Below are 22134 nucleotides of genomic sequence, written 5' to 3' on the forward strand. Positions count from 1 at the left end.
TTGCAAGTACAGAAATGAATTTAAATTGTTATGCAATTTGAAAACCTGAAATAGACAAGACCCAGGTCTGCTGTACAGGCTAAATTGTAGCCTGGAAGAGAGGCACAGCCCCCTAAAATATGTCTACTTGTGTTATAAAAACGACTGACCAAAAAAAAAAAAAAAAAAAAGTGCATTGGTCGTTTTTAGCAGGCAATGTTGGCCAGAATAAACCTTGTGCTAGAAACTGTGCCGGCCAGGGTCCTAGGGTTGGATAGCCTTCTTGGTTTGTCACAGCACCTATTCCTGCTCTATCTTTTTATTTCCCCAGTCTTGGCAGTAGAGAGAGCGTGTTAGAAGTTGATATGTAACAGAGAGGGCATGGAGACCCAGCACCTGCCCCCAGGTAAGACTGATGTTCCATTAACTTCTTCAAAGAGTGTGCTATGGGACGGTCAGAATTAGGAGTAGCTCAATTAGAATGCAGTTAACGGACCCACACATGCATTCGATTGTGGTCTAGTACTTTTTAGTACTTCATTCAATAAAAAATATTTGTTTTGGAATACCTACTATTTTTCAGGTCCAGGGATAGATGCAAAATATAGGTCTCATTATTTCTATGTGTTTGGACAGTGATTCATCACTGACAAAGAAATTTTAAATAATTTCCCTGGCTAATTACAAGTCCAGAGGCTTGGTCTTCAAAAATTGAAGGTTTTAAGAAAAAAAGAATCTTTCCCTCTTCATGAAGATCTGAGTTAGAAATGATCTGTTTAGCCAAAGCTCCTGCCCTTTATGTTCTGTTCAGAACTGGGAAGAAGCTGAATCACATGAGTGGCTTCCTCCTTCAGCCTTCCAGCCATTAAGAAGTTACCCAGAAATATCTATATAGACTCTGTACACTCATCCTTTCCTTTTTCTTCCTTCCTCCCTCCCTCCCTCCCTCCCTCCCTTCCTTCCTCCCTTCCTCCCTTCCTTATTCCCTCCCTTCCTTCCGTTATTTCTCTGTGTGTGTGTGTGTGTGTGTGTGTGTGTGTGTGTGCGCGCGCCACAGGTTGAACTCAGAATGCTTAAGCCCTGTTCTAGTCAGCTTTTTCACTGCTGTGACTAAAAGACTTGACAAGAACAATTTTAAGAAGAAGAAGTTTATTGGGGGGGGCTCACAGTTTCAGAGCGTTCAATCCATAGACAGCTGGCTCCGTTCCTCAGAGCTGAGGCTGAACATCCTGGTAGAAGAGTGTGGTGGAGGGAAGCGGCTCACAGGATGATCAGGAAGTAGAGAGAGCTAAGCTCAGCTCCCCACATATGTACCCCAAAGGCATGCCCCCAGGGGACCCTCCTCCTCCAGCCATATCCTACCTGCCTTTTGTTACCACTCAATTAATCCCTTCAGGGAATTAACTCACTGATTGGGTTAGGGCTCCCATAACCTGTCTCTCCAAATTTTCTTGCATTGTTTCTCCCGTGAGCTTTTGAGGGACACCTCACATCCAAACCATAATAACCAGTGAGTCACATCCCCAACCCTCTTTATTTTGAGACAGGGTCTTGCTAAGTAGCTGAGGCTGGCCTTGATTGCAAGTTTCTGCCTCAGCCTCCTGAGCTGCTGGTGGTGCTGTGCACCACCCTCCACCCCCAGCACTCATCTCTTTCTTAGGAAGGCTTTTTACTCCCTCCCCTCTTCCAACTACCACTGCTAAAAAGAGCCCCCCAAAAAAAGCTACAACAAAAGCTACCAGGAAGAGGAAGAGGCAGGCTTCAGGCATCCTAAGTTAGAATCAGAATGCACTTTCCCAGAGAAACTAAATAAACAATTGGTCGGTGGGAACACTACAGTCAAAGTTACATTTCAAATTCAATGTAGCTCAACCAGGCATCTGTGGAACAACACCATTTATAAAATGGTTCCTATGGGAAAATGTTTTCTGATTCCAAATAAATGACTTGAAAATAAACTTTTGGAAGACAGCCAGTTTTATTGCTGGGGACATCCCATATCTGGACAGGTTGTAAAGATAGAATAATACTTGTTAGTGTGGTGAATGGCTGAGCTTGGAGACTTTGTAGGGCAGATCTCAGCGAGTTTGGAAAGCAATTTAATGAGTGAGCTCTAGATGTGACCTCTGTCCAGAGATGTTCTGGCAGTGTTGCCCAGAACTCAGAGAGTCCTGTTCAAAAGTGCTATTTTCCATTGCTGTAGCTGATTATAGCCTGAGCGATACTCTCCTCACTTGTATGAGCCATGTCCTTTGGTTGAACAGCATCAGGGCACAATTTTGCAAGCAATGAATAAAATAAGTACCAGCTTTCCAGAGGAAAGAAAAGTTGTACTACAAATGGGGAAACTATTATCAACAGGAAACATGCAAGGGACATGCATTTTGCATGGTTTTTAGAAGATAAACGGCTAAATATTTGGGGGTTATGCCTTTGGAAAAAAGAAGAATGTTTCCCTAGATAAATTCTGGATACCTAACATACAGCATATAGTGGATGAGCAATCATAAAGCCTATATTCTGTGTTTGAAGATGAACTTATTGTGAAGGAACTAGAGATTGGAAGAATAATCTAATACATTTCATGTAATATATACCATGATCATGATATAGAAAATATCCTCTTTCTTTGCCTTCTTGCTTTTTTATAAAACAATCCAATTGTTTTAAAAAAGGAAAGGAAAACAAAAAAGAGTATATATTCTCCAATCTCTGCCAGTTGCTGCTATGGAAAATTTTACTTTTATATTATTTACTTTTTTCCAGAGATCATTTATAAACAGAACTAAAAATACATAGGATTTATATAGGAAATTCCTGTGGAATGTTTTTCCCCAATGATCATCCCAGGAAAGAATAGCTTGTCTATCATAGGATATATCTGCCTAATCAAACTATAATAAATCTAAAGAAACATTTGGAAACATCTGGATGATTCATTATATCTTTTAGTTCTGAGCATTTGCTATCATATAAGTTAGTGTTCAGCAGTTGTATTTTGTTTATGTGTCAATTTGGGAAAATTAGAATCATTTCGTTGAGTCCACAAACTATCTACTTGCTTGAAAATATCTACTTCATTGAACAGAAAGAAGGATTTGAAACTATTAAAATGTTGCAGAAACCCCTCCCACATTCTTTTAGTCCAATGAAACCTTCCAGACACCCAAACTGATAAAACAATGGAAACAAACTAGTAGAATCCTGATATGAACAAGAAATTAGTTTAAAGGGGCTGGGGTTGTAGCTCAGTGGCAGAGGGCTTGCCTAGCATATGTGAGACACTGGGTTCAATTCTCCGCATCACATGTAAATAAATAGAGGTCCATTGAGAACTAAGAAATATTAAAAAAAAGAAATTTTTTTTTAAAAATATGGGTAAATGGTAGGAAGATCAATAGAGTAGAGGGAAAAGAGCAGGGAGAGAAATACTGGGGCCTGAATTAAAACAAAATATATTCCATGCTTTTATAATTATGTCAACATGGAGTCTACTGTCACGTATAACTAAATGAGCCAATTGATAAAAAGGAATCCTTGATATGAAAACTAGACCACAAAGTATGCGCACGCACATGCGCGCGCACACACACACACACACAGAAAAAAAATTTAGACTAAATGCACATAAGCCTAGATTTTTAAAAATTAGCAAATTGACCAATGCAGAGATGGTTCAGAATCTGAAAGTCTGTTGATTATAATATACAACATAAGCAGCTTAAGATTTTTTTAAAAAGAAAAAAAGGTAAGAAAGAAAAGAGAAAAATCATCTCAATATTTGGTAAAATTTATAATCACTTGTAGAAAAAAATCTCTTGGTAACTAAGATGAGAATCTTTATAAACTAAATGAGTGACATTTACCAGAAATCTATAGCAAACATCGTGCTCATTGATAAAAGGTTAAAAGCATTTTCATTATAACCAATTTAAAAAAAACAAGGATAATTAATTACCCTCTGGTACAATTAGAAAATGTGCTGAAAATTCTAACCAAGACAAAGAAATTAGAAAATAGAGCCACTGGGATTAGAAAGAAAAATAAACGTTTTTATTTGCTATGAAATGATCTTTATGTATAAAATTTAAGAGAATCTATAACCATATTGTAACCAACAAAAGCTTAGCAAGATTGTTGGAAACTCAAGTTCAGTATGCAAAAATCCAGAGTCCCTGTAACCAGCCAGCTCAAATTTTAAAATAAAATAGAAAAATATGTTATTCATAATAACAACAAGAAGTATACATTACCTAGGAATAAATGTAATAAAATACATATAAAAATTTACTAAACCTGAGTAAGGAAATGAAAGATGCAAATAAATAGTGAAGTATAATATTTTCATGAATGGCAAATCTCCAAAATTTAAAAATAACAATTCTCCTCAAAGGAATCTAAAATTTTTTTCCAGTTAAAATTCCTAAATAATGTATTTTGTATAAACTGATGAAGAAATAGTAAATACAGAAAAGTAGATATCTAAAGCTAGGTAATGAAAATTTAATAGATAATTCTTAATTTAATAGATAATTTAATAGATAATTCTAATTTAATAGATAATTCTAATTTAATAGATAATTTAATAGAAAATTCTAATTAAAATCAGCCTAGAAGTAGACCCAAGCATATATGGAAAAGTGTCAAATGGTAGTAAAGCTATTAAAATCAGAGGGAAAGGGTGGACTATTCTGTGAATATTTATAAACTATTTTAGTTTATAAAGATTCTCATCTTAGTTACAAGAGATTATGTGAAAACAATCAATTTTAATTCACAATTTCCAGCGTCACACGAAAACTAGGATACATGAAAAACAAAGCTTGGAAAAATTGTGGGTAAATATTTTTATCATAGGATATATCATAGGATAAAGAGCAGAACTTAGCAATGTAAAGACTGATAAGTTTGGGGACTCAATTAAACATGGTAGAGTGAAAAAGCAACACTTTTTTTCAGTTTCTTCTCTAAAAAAAAAATGATAGTAAAGAAGTAAAAGTCATGAATAAGTCCTACTAGGCAAAGAATCTTGGAAAAGAATCAAGGGGAGTCCGGATGTCAGCCAAATTCTGGAATATGGAAAACGGATGGAGCATTGGTATTGACTAAACAGAGCTGAGAAGATGAAATCTGGCATGTGGATTAGAAGCCAATGAGAAGATGCAGATTTGAGGCTGAGAATCAGGAAAAGCTGGGATTTGGAAACCCTGGGGAGCTCTGAAGGTGTGGAGTGGAGCAGAGAAACCAAAATAGGGGATATTGAGAAATCCAGGTAGCTTCCCCACCCCAACACGACCAGGTGAACGCCCTCTCCCAACCAGGCAGAGTTCTAACTGGAACAGCTTTTACAAAGGCACTTCCAGAGGACTGCTCAGATACTGTTGGTGGCAATGCAAATTGGCACAGCAACTATGGAAAATAGCAAATAGTCACAGAGGCATTAAACTGAGAGAAAGGGTAGTCATCCTATTCATGGTGAGGTTACAATCATGTAGAAGCAAAACTACAGAAAACTAGAAATAGAACTACCATAAAATGGAGCAATCCCACTATTGGGAATTTATCCAAAGGAAATCATTATGCTGAAGAGACATAATGCACTCTTACATTTATATGTAGCACTATATATATAATAGGCAAGATAGGGGATCATCGCTGATGAAAGTGTCCATCATTGATGAAAGGATAAAGAGAATTTGGTACATACACAATGGAATACTATTTAGCCATGAAAATAATAAAATACAGTCATTTGCAGCAACATGAATGGACCTGGAGGAAATTATATTAAGTGGAATAAGTCAGGTACATAAAGACAAATACTGCATGTTCTCATTTACAGTGGAAGCTCAGAAGCTGATTTCATGATCTCACAGAAGTAGAAATAAGAGTGGTCACTAGGGCCTGGAAGGTCAGAGGAGTAAGGGATGCAGAGAAAGGTTAATGGGTACAAAAGTGCAATAGGTGGGTGATAACTTCTAGTCTTGTATAACACAGTAAGATCACTATGAATGACAACAATTAATTGACTATTTCAAAATAACTAGTAGAAAGCATTTTGAATGTTCCCAGCACAAAGATATAATATGTGAGGTGGTAGATGTGCCAATTATCCTGATCTGATTGTTATACATTGTACACCTGAATTGAGATGGTAATCGGTCATCTATAGACATGTATTATTACTGTGTTGATTAAAAATAAAAATATTTTTTAAAGTTAGAAGACACTCTGAGAGAACAGGGTAAGAATGCTTGCGAATGAAAAATACGGCAGAATTCTATAGACATTCAATTCAAGCAAGGGAAGATAAAGTTTAGAAAAGTCTGACAGAAAAACAGGAAAAAGACAAGAAGGAAAAGGGAGAGTAAAGACGAAAAAAAAATGAGAGATCTAGTAAAAACGTCAACACCTGAGAGTTCCTGGAATAGAAGACAGAAGTGGTAATGAGAAGGAAATTGCTCAAGGAAACAGTAAGTTTTCTCAAAAGTAAAGGACACAAATTTCCTGTGTCAAAGAGCCCACAGGGCCAGTGCCATGAAGGCAAACATTGCTGTGCTGTCTCCAAGAGTGAATATATTGGACATGTCATCCCCAAATTCCTGTTAATGGTATTTAGAGATGGGAACTTTGGAAAGCAATGAGAAGTAGATGAGGTCATAAGAGTGGGGCCCTCATGATGGCATTAGAGGCTTTATAAGAAGAGACCTGAGCTAGTATGCTTACTCTGTATCACCAAGAAACAGAACCTCCACCATGCTATGATGCAGTAAGAAAGCTCTCACCAGTTGCCTGCACCATGCTTTTGAACTTATCAGAATCCAGAATTGTGAGCTAAGTAAACCTCTATTCTTAGTCATTTACTCCATCTCGGGTATTCTGTTATAGGAACAGAAAGTAGACTAAGACAAACATATTTCCTCCTGAAGTTATCAAGGTTTTGAGGCTAATCTCCATCCCAGAGGGGGGAAAAAATATGTTGAAGTGGAAAATAGAAACCTAGAAGGAAGATATGGATCAGGAAACAGGATGCAAACCCAGGATATTGGTGAGAGGTAACTGTGCAATCATGGACAAAGTAAATCCTGGGGTGATGGCTACGTAACTAGTTGAGGAAGCAACCAGTGGGCACTGGAGCAAAGGGCTCCAGGAAAGGTGTTTTCAGGAAAGGACGATTCAATCAATGAACCAATAGAGTCTTTTATGAAAGACAATAAGTAAATGTAGCACTGAGGTCATCATAATTACAGAAAGACAAACCATTTGTACAAGAAAGGGAAAGGAATCATTGGATGCTGTAGTAAAAAAAAAAAATTAACACAATCATCAACTGATTTTTACCAAAACAAGAATGATGTGATCAGGGTCCGAGGATAACAGGCAAGATCAGATCTGCAGGGTTTAAGTGAATAAGAGGGCTAACCCTTCATTTTGCTGAGTAGGATATCAACAGGAAGCATCTACAACCGAACCCCTAATAAACTTCCATATGCCTTAGGAATATAGAAGTTAATACCTAAAAGAACAACAAAGCAGTTCATTCCTTCTTCCTTCTTTTATTCATTTGCTGAAAAAATGATGAGTTTCTACCACAGGCAGGGTCTGTCCTGGGTGCTATGAATTAAATCCATTCTGATGGTGGAAGACAGATACACATATGAATGAATCCAATAACACGTAAGGTCAGGCTGTGGGGAGTGCTCTAAGGAAACAGTAAGAAAAGGTAAGGAATAGAAAGAAACTGAGAAGACTTTTTGAAAGGAGTTTTTCAATAAAAATATGAGCAGGGTGAAGGAATGAACAGAGAATATACGAAGGAAAAGCATTCCCAGGGCAAGAATAGCAGGTGCATATGAAAAGAACAGAGTACTGGGGAGGAGCCACAGACCAGGGCCGGCTTGGTTCACCCAGAGCCCCTGTGTCATGGCAGGACTTCTGGTTTTGTTATAAGATGGAAAATCATTGGAAGATTTTGAGCCTGGAGAAAAAATAAATCCCTCTGGCTGCCCTGCAGAAACCAGACGGCAAAATTGCAAGAGGAGAAGCAGAAGAAAGCTATGGCCTCCTCACGGGCAAGAGGCCCCGGGCTTGGGCTGGGGAATTAGAAGTTGGGGCAGCTGAGAAAGTCTGAATTTTGAACGCGTCAAGATTCACCGATGGTTTGGATGAGGGATGTGACAAAGGAGGGGTGACAGAAGTGTCTTTATTGTGGCCTGAACAACTGAGTGAACGGTGATTACTCTCATGACAGGGGACCACTGAGGGTGGCAGAGATTTGCGGGGAGGCGTAGAGGTCATCTTCAACATATTTAGGCATATAAGACCACTCGCAGTCACCCAAGTGGGTGACACACTACTCTGGCGTGACTTAGTGCTTACTGGAGAGTCGTCACACTGTCCACTGTCTACACATCAGGAAGGAGTTTCTGGGAAATGCAGAGCATGAGCAGCAGAGGTGTGAGAACTGACACCCCAACATCTACCGCCCCAGAAGAGGAAGAAGACTGAGAGTCAGGCTTAGGAGGAGGATCCGTTCTGGGAATGGGTGGCTTGAAGGATGCTGGCTTTTTGGCAAAAAGCCATATAACATGATTCGACTTTTAAAACCACGGTGGCTTGTGACATATTGGATTATTGGAATCTACTATTTATTCCTTTTTTAACAGGATTAAACACTCACATTCTTTGCCAGGTGTCTTTGCAGTGCTTTCAGTCGGTGACCTGGACCATCCGATTTGCTCTGTCGGGTGCCATGGGGGCTAGAAGGGATGGTGCCCGTCCAAAGGGGAGGCCCCACGGAGCTTCCGCCTTGTGCTTCTGCGCCTAACCATGATGACATGTCCCACTTGGTGGGCTAGCGCTGCTCCCCGCAAATGACATGTTCACCCAGAACCTGCGAGTGTGGACTTATTTGGAAATAGAGTCTCTGCAGATGTCATTAAATGAATGATCAGGACAAGATCAGGCTCTGTTCAGGAACTGGGCTCTCATCTAATGACAAGGGCTGTTATAAGGAAAAGAGGGTGTTTTGAGACACCTAAGGCAGAGGAGAAAGGGACGTGAAGGTAGAGGGGGAGACTGGAGTCATTCGTGTACTAGCTCAGCATGGCCAGGGACCACCAGAAGCTACGAGAGAAGCAGGGGACAGATTCTCCCTGGCAGCCTCCAGAGAAAGCCAACAGCCCTGTCCACACTTGGACGTTGGCCTCTGGGCCTCCAGAACTGCAGAGAATAAATGTCTGTTGTTTTAAGCCACCCAGTTTGTGTTAATTTGTGACAGCAGCACAGGAACTAGCACACCCCAGATAGTGGCTGCTCTTCGGCTTGGTTTCCAGAAAGAAAAGCAAGACAGATGGAGTTGGGCTGGGCCAGAGAGCCCCGCCAAGACCAGCAGAGTTGCCGTGTACCCAGGCCTTGTGTGAAGGGAGCAAGGAATAAACATGGCTGGCCAGAGGCCACCTAGATTTGGTAGCACTTTTTACAAAGAAAAAAAAAAAAAAACTAATACATGTAAGTATTAAGTAAGAATTAAGTAGGAAGAATTATTTACATCCAGATGTAAAAAATTTTATTCAACAAAAGCCACAATATATAAAGTGAAAGGACCGGCCAAGAGAAAGTTTTCAGTGTATAAAATAAAGGATTCAAATTTGGACTATCATAGAATGCCTACAAATTAATTGAGAGAGAGAGAGAGAGAGAGAGAGAGAGAGAGAGAGAGAGAGAGAGAGATCAATTAAAACATGGGCATAGGATAAAATAATGCAAACAGATGTGATGGCACATGCCTGTAATCCCAGTGGATCAGGAGGCTAAGGCAGGAAGATCTTGAGTTTAAAGCCAGCCTCAGCAATTTAGTGAGGCCCTAAGCAATTTAGCAAGACCCTGTCTCAAAATAAGGGCTGGGGAATGTGACTCAGTGATTAAGCATCCTGGGTTCAATACCCAGCACCACACTTTGTAAAAGCCAAAAGTCTTGAAATAATGCTCAGCCTGAACAGGAAAATGAAAGATAGAACAGTGGCACAAGTTCATATCCACCAGAACGCTAAAGAAAGAAAGAGTTGGATCATGTAAAACTAAATATTTTCATGATGCACAGAAATAAATTTCTACACATTTCAGATAAGAGAGAATATTGGTGTATTCACTTTGCAGAGTGCTCTGTCATAATTTATAATGCTCAGCATGGACTTTCTCACTCCGGGTTTCTATCTCTACGCATATCCTCTTCAGAAATTTGCATAGCCTAAAGAAGGCGTGTAAAAGGAGGCACCGCAGAACATTGTCTGTGCTGGGTATGGTGGCGCACACCTGTAATCCCAGTGACTCGGGAGGCTGAGACAGGAGGATCACAGGTTCAAAGCCACCCTCAGCAAAAGAAAGGTACTAAGCAACTCAGTGAGAACCTGTTTCTAAGTAAAATACAAAATAGGATTGGGGATGTGGTTCAGTGGTTGAGTGCCCCTGAGTTCAATCCCAAGTACAAAAAAAAAAAAAAAAAAAAGAACATTGTCTATAATAGTGAAAATGATGTCAAAAATCCCCTCAGCTGTCTGTCAGCAGGGAGGTGCTATACAAACTGGTAGAGGATGGAGCTCAAATGCATGACTACGTACACCTGTATCTCAAAGTATGTCCAGTGAAAACCAAACCAAACCAAACCAAAAAAAAAAAAAAAAAAAAGTTACAATTGGAATAATTCTGTGTGATGAATTATTTGTGGATACATGTAAGAGCACACTAGCACCACACCAAATTCAAGATAGTGGGTGCCTAGATAAGGAGGAAGAGAGGGAAATGGTACTAGTCATGAAATTAAAGAATTTAAAATGTATCTGCCATATGACATGAAGATAGAGCAATTATGACATTTGTTAATTCTGTAAAGCACATACATGGGTGTTGGTTATCTTTAAACTTCTTGGTTTTTTAATTAAAAAAAAAAAAAAAACTAGTGTAGAGGCAAGACATCCTCTCCTTGAGGCAATCATACCTGGTCATCTACGTGGCATTAGGAAAGGCCACTGACTTTCCTTGTTTTCAAATGCAGTTTGCGCAGAGCATCTGGCTGCAGGAGTGGACCTGCCCTGACTGAGGTCCCCAACGTGGCCATACATTTGAATTAAGGAGTGGACACCACAAACATCAGCAGCTACTCTTTAAAGGGTTAACACTCTAAGCCATCGCCTGGCTTAGCACCTTGATACCAATTGCTTTATGAGTAGGGTGCAGATGAACTGAGAGCCCACACCGACCTCTCAGGGCACTGGTGGAAGGATATTGATTGACTGGGATTAGGGTGAGGGCCTGACAAAATGGGAAGCGGGTGTGATCAGAGAAGACCCTGCATATAAGAAGGGGCACCTGGAATAAATGGTATCTTTTCCCACCTCTGCAGAACAGAACTGGCCACTGTCTCCTTATTTATTTAGTGAGAGGATAGCTAGATGTCTCTATGGTCTCCACCCTTCCCAGTTTACCCATATTCAGTGGTATTGGATTTACCCAATTCTCAAAGAATGGAAAAAAAAAAAAAAGTTCCACCTGTGAGAAATTGCTCTCCAAGGGGTTTCTGAATCACTCAGAGCTGTGACTGGATTTTTCTGCTTGCTCATTTGTTCATTCATTCATTCACTCACCATCTGAACTTCTGTTACCTTCAAGGCTTAGTGTTAGGCTCTGGGCCTTGTACGATCTGACAGAAAACTGAAGTCTTCTATAAAGAACTGCTCTTCTGCTGGGGCAGCTCTGACATGTGCACAAGATGGAATTCAGGATGGCGAGTCCTGAGAGAGCCCCTCGCTCTGCACACACATGTTTACCCAGCTGTGCACGTTCCGTCTTCCTGTCCATGCTGAACGCAGGCTGTGTCTGAAATCCAACCAAGACCATGTGGTAGGGCCTGGTCTGGCCTCCCAACCAGAAAACACATCCTTCACTCATTTCAGTGGAGGGGAGGGGGAAGCCAATCTTATAATTGGCTTTGCATTGCATTCATAGTTGCAAGGGGTGCAAATAAGAAAACATTTCAAATATTTGATCTATTTTGGGTGAGGTTCTGTAGCTTTGGCCTTGCATGCTGTCATTGGAGAGGCAAGAAGGCATTTATTTCTCTTGGGGGGCAGACTATTTTTAAGATCCAAAAAAAAAAAAAAAAAGAAGAAGAAGAAGAAGAAGAAAAACAAGGAGAGAAAACAGATTTTCAAAGAGTCTGGTAATAAGTGGAGAAAGATGGCTGTTTGGACCAAGCACACTGTGTCTAACCACTAATCAAGCTGTGCTGGGGACTGATCTTGAGTGAGAGAGAGAGAGAGAGGGAGAGAGAGCAGGAGAGGGAGCTGACACACCTTCAGGACCTCCTGTGCATTCAGGTTCCTCTCCCCCCAGGCTCCCTCTCCCCAGGAGTCTGTCCCATGGACAGGTCTCCAACCATGCCCAAGGCTTACGAGGAGGGTGGGGGGATACCTTTGACTGACTCTTGTTTCTTTTAGCTTCACTCTTTTTAGAGTCAAATTTCCTCAAATGACTATTTAATGCTGCAGACCCTCCTCCCCTTCTTCCGGGACCTCATTTCTTGGTTCCTGACTATTTTGTCTTCGGCCCCCTCCCTCCTCATTGGTTCTCCCGGAGGCCCCTGGGTTGATGCTCTTTCTGCAGTCCTACCCCACACTCTTGAACCCTCCTTGTCTTTGGTGGCTCCTGACACCCACGTCCAGTCACGTGTCCTGCCTCTCTGGCCTCTTTGAGCTTTCCAATTGTGCTTCCTTTTCTTGAAAAATGAGCCTCCCCCAGCACTGAGCCTCAAACTCTCTTTTAGAGACCAATAATATGGACCTCTTTCACAAGGCAGATGTAGGATTAAATGGGATAAAATGTATGTGAGTTGCTTTGTGAGCTATAATGTTCATTTATTTATTCATGCAACAAACATTCGTGAAGTATCTTCTCTTGTGTGAAACGCTTCTCAGTCCTGGGAACACAAGGATATTGTACAAGACAGTCTACCTGCTCTTTCCCATAAAAGGGGTTTGCCTTTTACATACGTGCAGTAAAATGTGGAGGTGCTCTTCTAAAAATTATGCCCAGTGAGGGTCACACAGGGTCATTGAGGAGGAAAAGGTCACTTCCAACTTAGTGGGATCTTAAAAAAGTATCCTCATATATCTTATGTTTATATATATGTATATATATATTCTCATGTTTATATGAAATACATATATGTAAGTATGTTTTCATATGTAATATCTTGTGATATAATAATAACATGCATTTTTGACCCTGACTTTCTGTTCTCTTCATGGTTAAATGTCCTTGCCCCAAAACCTTCATCTTTCTACCAGTAAGATAAAGTCAAGGGTGATCTATCACCACTTCTCTGCTTGCCCCTATTGGGATTCCCAGGACAAACCCTCTCTCCCTCCTGCTCTGACGTGCTCAGCTCCCACACTTCCCCCAGTATGGAGTGCACCTCCTGCCTCTGTGACTTGGGTCTTGTCACTTCCCACCTCACTCCTGCCTGAGGCCTTTCCGACTGGCACCACTTACTCCAGACCCACCTAACAGCATCCTGAAATCCCAGATCCCAGACAAACCCACTCAGGTTCTTTATCATTTGCTGACTTGAATTATTTAATTTGGTTGTGTTTAGGTACACCTTATTCCCCTGTGCAGAATAATTAAATAATGACTAGTTAATTAATAGTTGATTGAGCGATGGCTAATTAGTCGATTAATTAATGATTAACAGATATTTCTTGAATGCCCGTTGTGTGTTATAAAGTGGTAAACAAGATACATGTAGAACTTTTAAAATAGAGACCACATCATATAATCAAGGGCGATATATCGCACCTATTTTTATTTCTCTCTTTAAACTGGAATTTTAAAATGCGAACATTTTAAACTAGAATTTAAGAATGCAAACAAAATATTAAGGTATCTTGATAAAAACTATGTATGTTCGACTGTTCACAAACTCAGTACCAAAACAGAGAATTCAAGTCAGTGCTTGGAGAATGGTGAGTGAGGATTTGGGTGTAGGCCAGGAACCCTGGGGTTTCATTGTTGCTACCCTAATTAAGAGACGCAGGTGGCTGGAGGAGGGGAACAGTCCTCCCACATGCCCATGAATACCAGGCATACCTCAAACAGAACTGTCCATGTAAGGACTTCTGGGGACACTTTGTTCACATGATTCTTCTGGAAGGTAGGGAAGTGCAGCCATAATAATAATACCAAACACTCTGGTATGGGTAGAGTTGGATGTAGCAACTAGAGTGCTGATTAACAAAGCAGGAAATACGTTGTGAGAAGGAAAATGGAGGTGGCCGTTTGAATCAAGCTTCCGGTCCATGGTGGCTCCCTTTAGGAACAAGAGAAGCAGGTGTTAGGGAAAGCTTCCACCCAGAGCCCAAGACACCGGCTGATGTAGAAGGAAGATTCCCAGCATTTTGTGGGGTCTGAGAACATCCCTGACCTGAGAGGTACTTCTATCTGAGGATCTAGACCTCAGTGCTAGGAGAACTTACTCTCCCGGAATTAGCACTGAAGAAATGTCAGACTATTCTTCTTCATAATGCTCTAGAACATCAGCTTTCTCTTTGCTTGGCATTTATAATGGTTTCTTTCAAGTTACAGATCTCCCATTTCACATTTCTTCTAAATGAATACCTACTGGTGTTCTAGATGAATCTATATCCTTAGAATATCTCTAGGACACTCTGTTGAAAGTAAAAATTTCCCAGAAATTCTCCATAAGTTAATTACTTATGTGACACACTCACTCTCTCTAGAAAGATAGTTAATGGAAGAGATGTATCTATGGAGATAAAGGTATAGTTGGTATAGATAGAGATTTTGACATTGATATGAATATAGATATAGATAAGTATTGGTTTCTGTATTCCAGAACCTGGCAATAATGAGTAACATTATTTTAGAGATTTGTGACTTTTTCATATTTTTCCCCAATTTTGAGATTCTTCTTACTTTGAGCATTATTATCTAGGAAAGCTTTCACCAACTCTCCCAATCCAGCTCTGTAACATTCTTTGCCTTCCCTGAAGAAAATGGATGCTAGACATTGGTCAAGTTCCAGGAGACCAATCTGCATTCCAGGCTGTAGGATCTAAAGCCTTATGTGTGTGTCTTTAGGGTCAGGTGCTGTACCTTCACCAGCCTGGAGCAGGGAGAGAGCTGGGCTACACGCATGCAGGAGAGCATCTGGCCATCCTTGCATTTGCCTCCCATGCTCTTGAACTTCCTCTTCATTTTGCTGGAATGGACTTTGGACCAGCCTCCTTTCTTCAATGGAGGGAGAAGATCCAAGATTAAATTGTATATTCAACTGCAGTCCAACCAAGCTCACTTGGGGGTTTTCCTGGGTTTGGAGCCAAGGCTGTATCTCATAGATAAAGCCGCTCTACATATTTCTTCTCTTGGGAACGTGCCTGACGGTCGAGATCCAATTTGAATATTCCCAGCTGCATGCTAAATACCACCCCTTAAGACAGTACATAGACTGTAAATATTTTTAAATAATTTTAAAAATAGAAGTAATGGCAAATATATATATATATATTTTATTTATTTATCACCTTTTATAGTGCATTATGCAATCTATATTGTCATCATTTTTCTTTTGTATGTCCCCATGAAGTTAACTGACAAATGTTATAATGGGAAGCAAATACAACCTGACCTCCGAACACGGAGAGGTCCAGCACACAGAAAGTACAGAATACAAGTGAAGCAACTTGAATGAGTCACTAATCTGCCTGAGCTTTAGTTTCCTCATTTGTAAAACAGCTGTCTCACAGAGTTGATGCGAAGATTAAATAGATTAATAAACATGAACTGAGAGGGACTTTGCTCTGAGTGATCATCGTTATCAGCACAAAGCTGAAGATTAAAATCCAAGTCACTCTTTGCCAGTTTTATTTCATTTTCCAACTTTGAATGAGTGGGCTGCAAATTTTTCTTTCCATGAGACCTTGAACCTTGGTAGACTATGGAACACTGGCTTCAACCGCCACGGAGCTTTTTCTGATAGTTGTCATTCCAAAGAAATTGGTGAAATTCCACTGAGTGCACCGATGAAAAACCCAAAAGTTTTTCTTAAATATCAGAATAGGTTATCTTTTGGAAAACTGTGCTTGGGCAGGGAGTGTGGGGTGGAGAGAAGCCAAAATAAAGCTTTGTCCAGAGCTAGTTTAAAACAGAAGGTGAAGAAGGTGAAACTTGTTTTCAAGGCTGTTTCTCTTACTTCATAGGCCCTAAAGACCAACCCCATGACACCCACCTTGTCGGCATGATTTGCCTAGCATTCCTCTGTCTACCGCTCACTGTCAAAGCCTAAAACTCTCCCAAGACCCATTTTCTCAGAGGCCTGTGTTAAACTAGACTGCCTATCCAATGCTCAATGGTATTCGATATTTTGCTCTTAAAAAAAAAAAAATTGCATTCTGCAACCTCGTTTTTTGTTTGTTTTGCTTCATAGTATGCTCTTATCTTGATCCACAGGAGGCAATGATCCTATTCTGTTTATTGTGCATTTTTTGTGTTGTATATTTTCTTCCACTGTTTTAAGCATCGTTTCACATGCATGCTTCTTAATTTGTGTAAATGGTATTGAGCAATATGTCATTCTGGTTTTTTATTTTTTTCCTCTAAATGCAATGCTTTTAGAATCCAAAAAATGAAAGCAGAATTTGCCTTAATAAGATCTTCAGTTCTTTGAACTCAAAAGATAAGCTATCTGGGGAAAAACTCAGTCATGATGAAAGTATTTTGGAACCAAGGAATAGGGACGCTTAACACACTTCAGGAGTGCCTCTGACTGGTAGAATATCCCGTTGTTTTACCTTGCTTAGGTTGTTTTCACTGCTTGTCTGATTTTTTTCCAATAAACTGTTTTCCCTGCCTGTTCTGCCTCCCCATCCTCCAACTCTACCTTCACCCTCAATCCATTCCCCTTCAGCAGTTAGACCTATACAAACATGATCCTGCTACCTCCCCTTTGATTTTCCATCACACTTGGGATAAAATCCTTCAAGGCTCTCTGTGATCTTGCCCCTTTGCCTCTCAGAATTCATCCCCTGTCATTCCAGTCCTTTCTTCCTAAGCTCTAGTCAGTATGACCATCAGTGATTCCTGCACACTGTTGCTCAGGGCCTTTGCACATGCCATTCCCTCTGGCTGGAGTGCCCTTGCCCTGTAGACATCTGCCTGACTGCGTCCTGTACTGCTATAGCTCTCTTCCGAGTGCCACCATATCATTGAGGCTTCACTGAACCATCCCAGGGCACTGCTTCACTGCACTGCAACTTGACTATTATGTATTTAATTTGATTACTTGTCTGTTGACTTCCCTCTACCTGTCAGGAGAATGGAAGCTCCCCAAGGGCGTGCTCTTTGTTTTATTTGTTGCTTTATCCCCAACCCTAATTCTTGGTGCACAATATATGAATGAATGAAAGAATGAATGATCAATTCACAGATAAAGCTTAGTCCTCTAAATAGAACTTACAAGCCAGCCTTTCATGGTCTGACTTCCATTGTCTTTCTGGTAGCATCTTGGTCATTCCCAGCCCCTCCCATTGCCATACCCTGAAGCCCATACCCACCCTTCACTTTGGGCTCCAGCCAGACAGGAACTTTTCATTTTCTTAGGTATATCTCACTCCCTCTTGTCTTCGAGTTTTCCCTCACACTGTTCTCTCTGCCTTGAACACTGTTCCTCCACCTCTGTGTCCAGCTAGTCCCCTGAGTCCTTCATCTAGGAGGTCTTTCTGACAGCCTTTCTAAGTTTAATCCCCCAACACAGTGAGCTTCCAAAATACAGTGCACCTATTCTCCCCAATTTAATTGTTCTTTACTGAACACCATCTACCTTGCACTTTGGATTCTTGGAGACAAGGGCAGTTCTGTCTTTTTATCATCATCTGTGCCATGCCTAATACAGAGCCTCAGTGAACACTTGAGGAGTTATTGGCCTCTCAATAGTATATTTGCTCAAAGCCATCACTGATAGACTTAATTTATTGACTATCTTTTAATCTTTAGGTCTGAAGCATAGATGGAGGGTTGGTCTCAATGCACTAGCTAGAAAGAGCCACAGGATTTTTACATTCAGGAATATCCACACAGGAATAATGCTTACTCTGTACCTCTTGGGGGTTTCTAAACAACTCTTGATTTGGGGAATTTCCATGCAACACCATTTCCATTGGTGTGAAGGGCCCTAGGGCTGGCAAAGAAGGGCTAGGGAGCACACAGAGCTCGGTGACAGGGAGCCCACTGGGTCTCCTGGTTTTCTTTGTGACTGTTCCCAGGAAGAGCATGTCAAGCAAGCTCTGTGCAAACTCAGTTTTCTCACACGTTAACATGAGAATTGCAATAAAGGCTCTTGCCTTCCTGCCTCCCTTGGAGGAACAATAAATAAATGTGATAAGAAACTGTTCACAAAATAAAACAGACTTTGGAGTAAAAGAGCGGCCAGCCAGAATTCCACACGTAGCTGGAAACTGTTCCACATTTGAGCTCTTCCCATCAGCCTAATGGGTGGTAATCAGTAAGCTCTCCAGCCCCACATTCTTGTGAACACACACACACACACACACACACACACACAGACACACACTGAAATACAATGGGAGCTGAGGGTATTTAAAAGAAGAGGTCACTTTGGTGCGCTTATAAGTGTCTTTGGGGCAGATGATTAGTTCATTTAAGGTTTAAATGAACTAATCAATTTTCATGGATTTGCTATTAGTAAAATGAATCTGGTTGTGTATATAAGTACCTAATGAGTAGGCACATATATCTGTGTTTATGTATTTATATCCTCAAGTTTATAAATAGTCATCCATTCATCCCAGTTCTAAAGTGAGGCAGATGGATTAGATCTCAAAAGTGCTTTTAGTTCTAAGAATCTGGGAGTCTTAGAGCTTTGACTTTGCAACGTCTCACACACACTTCAGGGAAGAGGAGCAGAGTTGCATATAATCCTCCTTTGCATAAACCAGCACCTTTCAAGAATATCAGCACGTGGAATGCACTTGTGGAAGGTTTTTGGTGGGTAAATGTGGACTGCACAGAATCTCAGTGCTCAGCTGTGTCCCAAGTTTGACTCTAGATGTGAACCTAGCATTGCATTGAATAGACGCTCATGCAAGTTCAACAGCACTGTCCCTCCGTGCCTTGAGAAAGCTCTCATCCTAGAGCCATTCTGAGACTCTGTTTTCATAATAGGGTCGGGTGGAGTGGAGGTTCACCAGATTAGAGAGGGGGAGGGAGAAAGGAAGGGGACATGAGAATCAGAAAGACAGTAAAATGAACTGGACATAGCATTCCTAAGTTCATTTATGAATACACCATCAGTGTAACTCCACATCTTATACAACCCCAAGAATGGAAAGTTATACTCCCTGTATGCAGGATATGTCAAAATACACTCTATGGCCATGTACAACAACTAAAAAAGAATAAATATATATCTTTAAAAATCTCTTTGCTACACTATGGGTTTTACAAATAGTCACGAAGGAGAATATTTGAGCCCTTGTAAGACAACTCAGGCCTGGAAACTGCTAGGAGACTGACTTATCTTTGCAGAGTGTGAGATGAACTCTTCAAGGAACAGAGAGTTGCAGGGTGGAGGCATCCGAAGGCTACCACAGAGCAACATAAAAGTAGAAAGTGGAAAGAGGCCAGTACTGTGCACTGCACAACTCTAGAAGGTATCATGCACATTCTATTCCAGGAAGACAGTGCTTTCTAGAGAGAAGGGAAAGTAAAATAAGGGCAATTTTTGTTCAACTGGGAAACAAATATGGAAATAATATGCTTCTGTTTTGTTTTTATAACCAATAACTAAACAATAAATAAACCATAAATGAAACCTAAGTCTTAGGTTTAAATAGAGCCTAGAGAAAAGAATCAAATTCACTCAAAGTTTTCTAGCTAAGGAAGCCAGATTCATGCCAAGTTTCTAATACCACATGTCTCAAAACACTAAGAGCAAAACAGACACTCTGAATAAAGCAACTCAGTAAAGTGCTTAGAACCAGAAAGCAAAACAGTACCCTTAAGGTTAAGTCTAGATGCACCTTCATTCAAATATACAGGGAATTTCTGTTCCCCACTCCTCTTTGCCACATGGTGTCATCTGTTGGCCCAGGGTGCTCACATGTTAAATAACACAAGCTAATATTATCTTTCAACTCTTGCTCCAAATGAACAGCTTGTTTAAAGTTAAAAGGTATGTTCACATAACCGGTGGGATTCGACATCATGTGTAACCAGAAGAATGAGAAATCATACTCCATGACATGTGATGTATCAAAGTGCCTTCTGCTGTCATTTGTAACTAATTAAAACAAATAAAAAATAATAAACTGAGAATAGCGTTATGGACAAAAAAAAAGGTATGTTCATTAATTTTATTAACTTACTACATAGGTGTTTAAATCAAGCAAAGAAGAATTTTAAAGTTAAGTGTAATATTCAGGAAGAAATAAAAGTAAATTGGCTGCTTACTTTGAATAAAGATCTTCTGTTTAAGAATCATGTAAGAAGCTGGGTGTGGTGGTGCACACCTGTAATCCCAGTGGCCCAGGAGGACCACAAGTTCAAAGCCAGCCTCAGCACCTTAGCAAGGCCTTACACCACTCAGTGAGACCTTGTCTGTAAGTAAAATACCAGGGTGGGCTGAGGATGTGGCTCAGTGGTTAAGCACGCTTGAGTTCAGTCCCCCATACCCCTCAAAATCATGTAAGCTCAACTTGGAGTGGTGACACAGGCCTGTCATTCCAGCTACCAAAGAGGCTGAAGCAAGAAGATTACAATTTTGAGGCCAGCCTTGGCAATGTAGTGAGACCCTGTCTCAAGATAAAATTAAAGGACTAGGGGATATGACTCAGCAGCAAAAATAATAATAATAATATTAGACATATATACATATTATTATTATATATGTATATATATATATATAATGCAAGACCCACCAGGTCTAACTATTAACTACACATTTATAACAGTATCTAGAAAGAAACCTTCACAGTAGGAGCTTTAAAATGATCACAACAGGATTATTAAAAATCAGGTATGGTGACGCATTCCTGTAATCCCAGCAACTCAGGAGGCTGAGGCAGGAGAATCTCAAATTCAAGGCCAGCCTCAGCAACTTAGTGAGGTCCTGTCTCAAAATAAAATATTTAAAAAAGGGCTGGGGATGTGGCTTAGTGGTTAAGCATTACTGGATCAAGCCCCAACCCACTCCCTATAGCATTTTTGAGATCAACTGAGCCCCTTTCAAAACCAAAAACTCAATATAATTTTCAATACATCGTTTATTATAACATGAAGTTGTATACTATGAAGCCCATATAGAGTAAATTGTTATTTCAATCTCTCCCTGACAGATAATGATCACCCCTGACTAGTGTGACTAAATGAATAATTGCTCCAAATATTATTTTAGTCATAAGAACAGAATGCAGAGCCCCCAAATGGACCTAACATTGTTAGGATGCCTGGTTTTCCTCTTGGAGAAAAATAATGTTTAGATCTTCACACCATTCACCAATATTTTTCAGAGAGATTAAGATATGTAAAACTATGAAAACAATCAGAAGCAGTAGAGAAAAAGGTTTTATTACTTTGGGTAGGAAAGACCTTTTAAACAAGACTGGGAAGGCAAAGAAGACAAAGGGAAGAGTGAGATCTAAGACTACAAGAAATCCATGACTTCTCCACTATGAAAAATAAGCAAACTAAAAGACAAGAGACCGATCAAGGACACACGGATATTCTCTTGCGTTTCTGGGTGAGGACTAAATTTGACAATACCTATTCAAGCTGGAAATGCATATTCCCATGATATAACAATTTGACATCTCCTGATCTTGAAAGAAAGATGTTGAAGCCAGCCTGGTCAACATAGCAAGACACTATCTCAAAAAAAGAGAAAGAAAACTCTCACACACACATTCAAGCCATTCATTGCAGAATTGTGAGTGTTCACATAAATTGGAAACAGTTTGACCATCCATAGACTTTAGTAGTTGAGTAGAATGAGGTCTATACATGATGAAATTAAAGATCTCTATTACATCCTGTTGCATGAGCAAAGTTTAATCATGATATGTATGA

The sequence above is a fragment of the Urocitellus parryii genome, chromosome 3 (genome assembly GCF_045843805.1).
Source record: "Urocitellus parryii isolate mUroPar1 chromosome 3, mUroPar1.hap1, whole genome shotgun sequence".
NCBI lineage: Eukaryota > Metazoa > Chordata > Mammalia > Rodentia > Sciuridae > Urocitellus > Urocitellus parryii.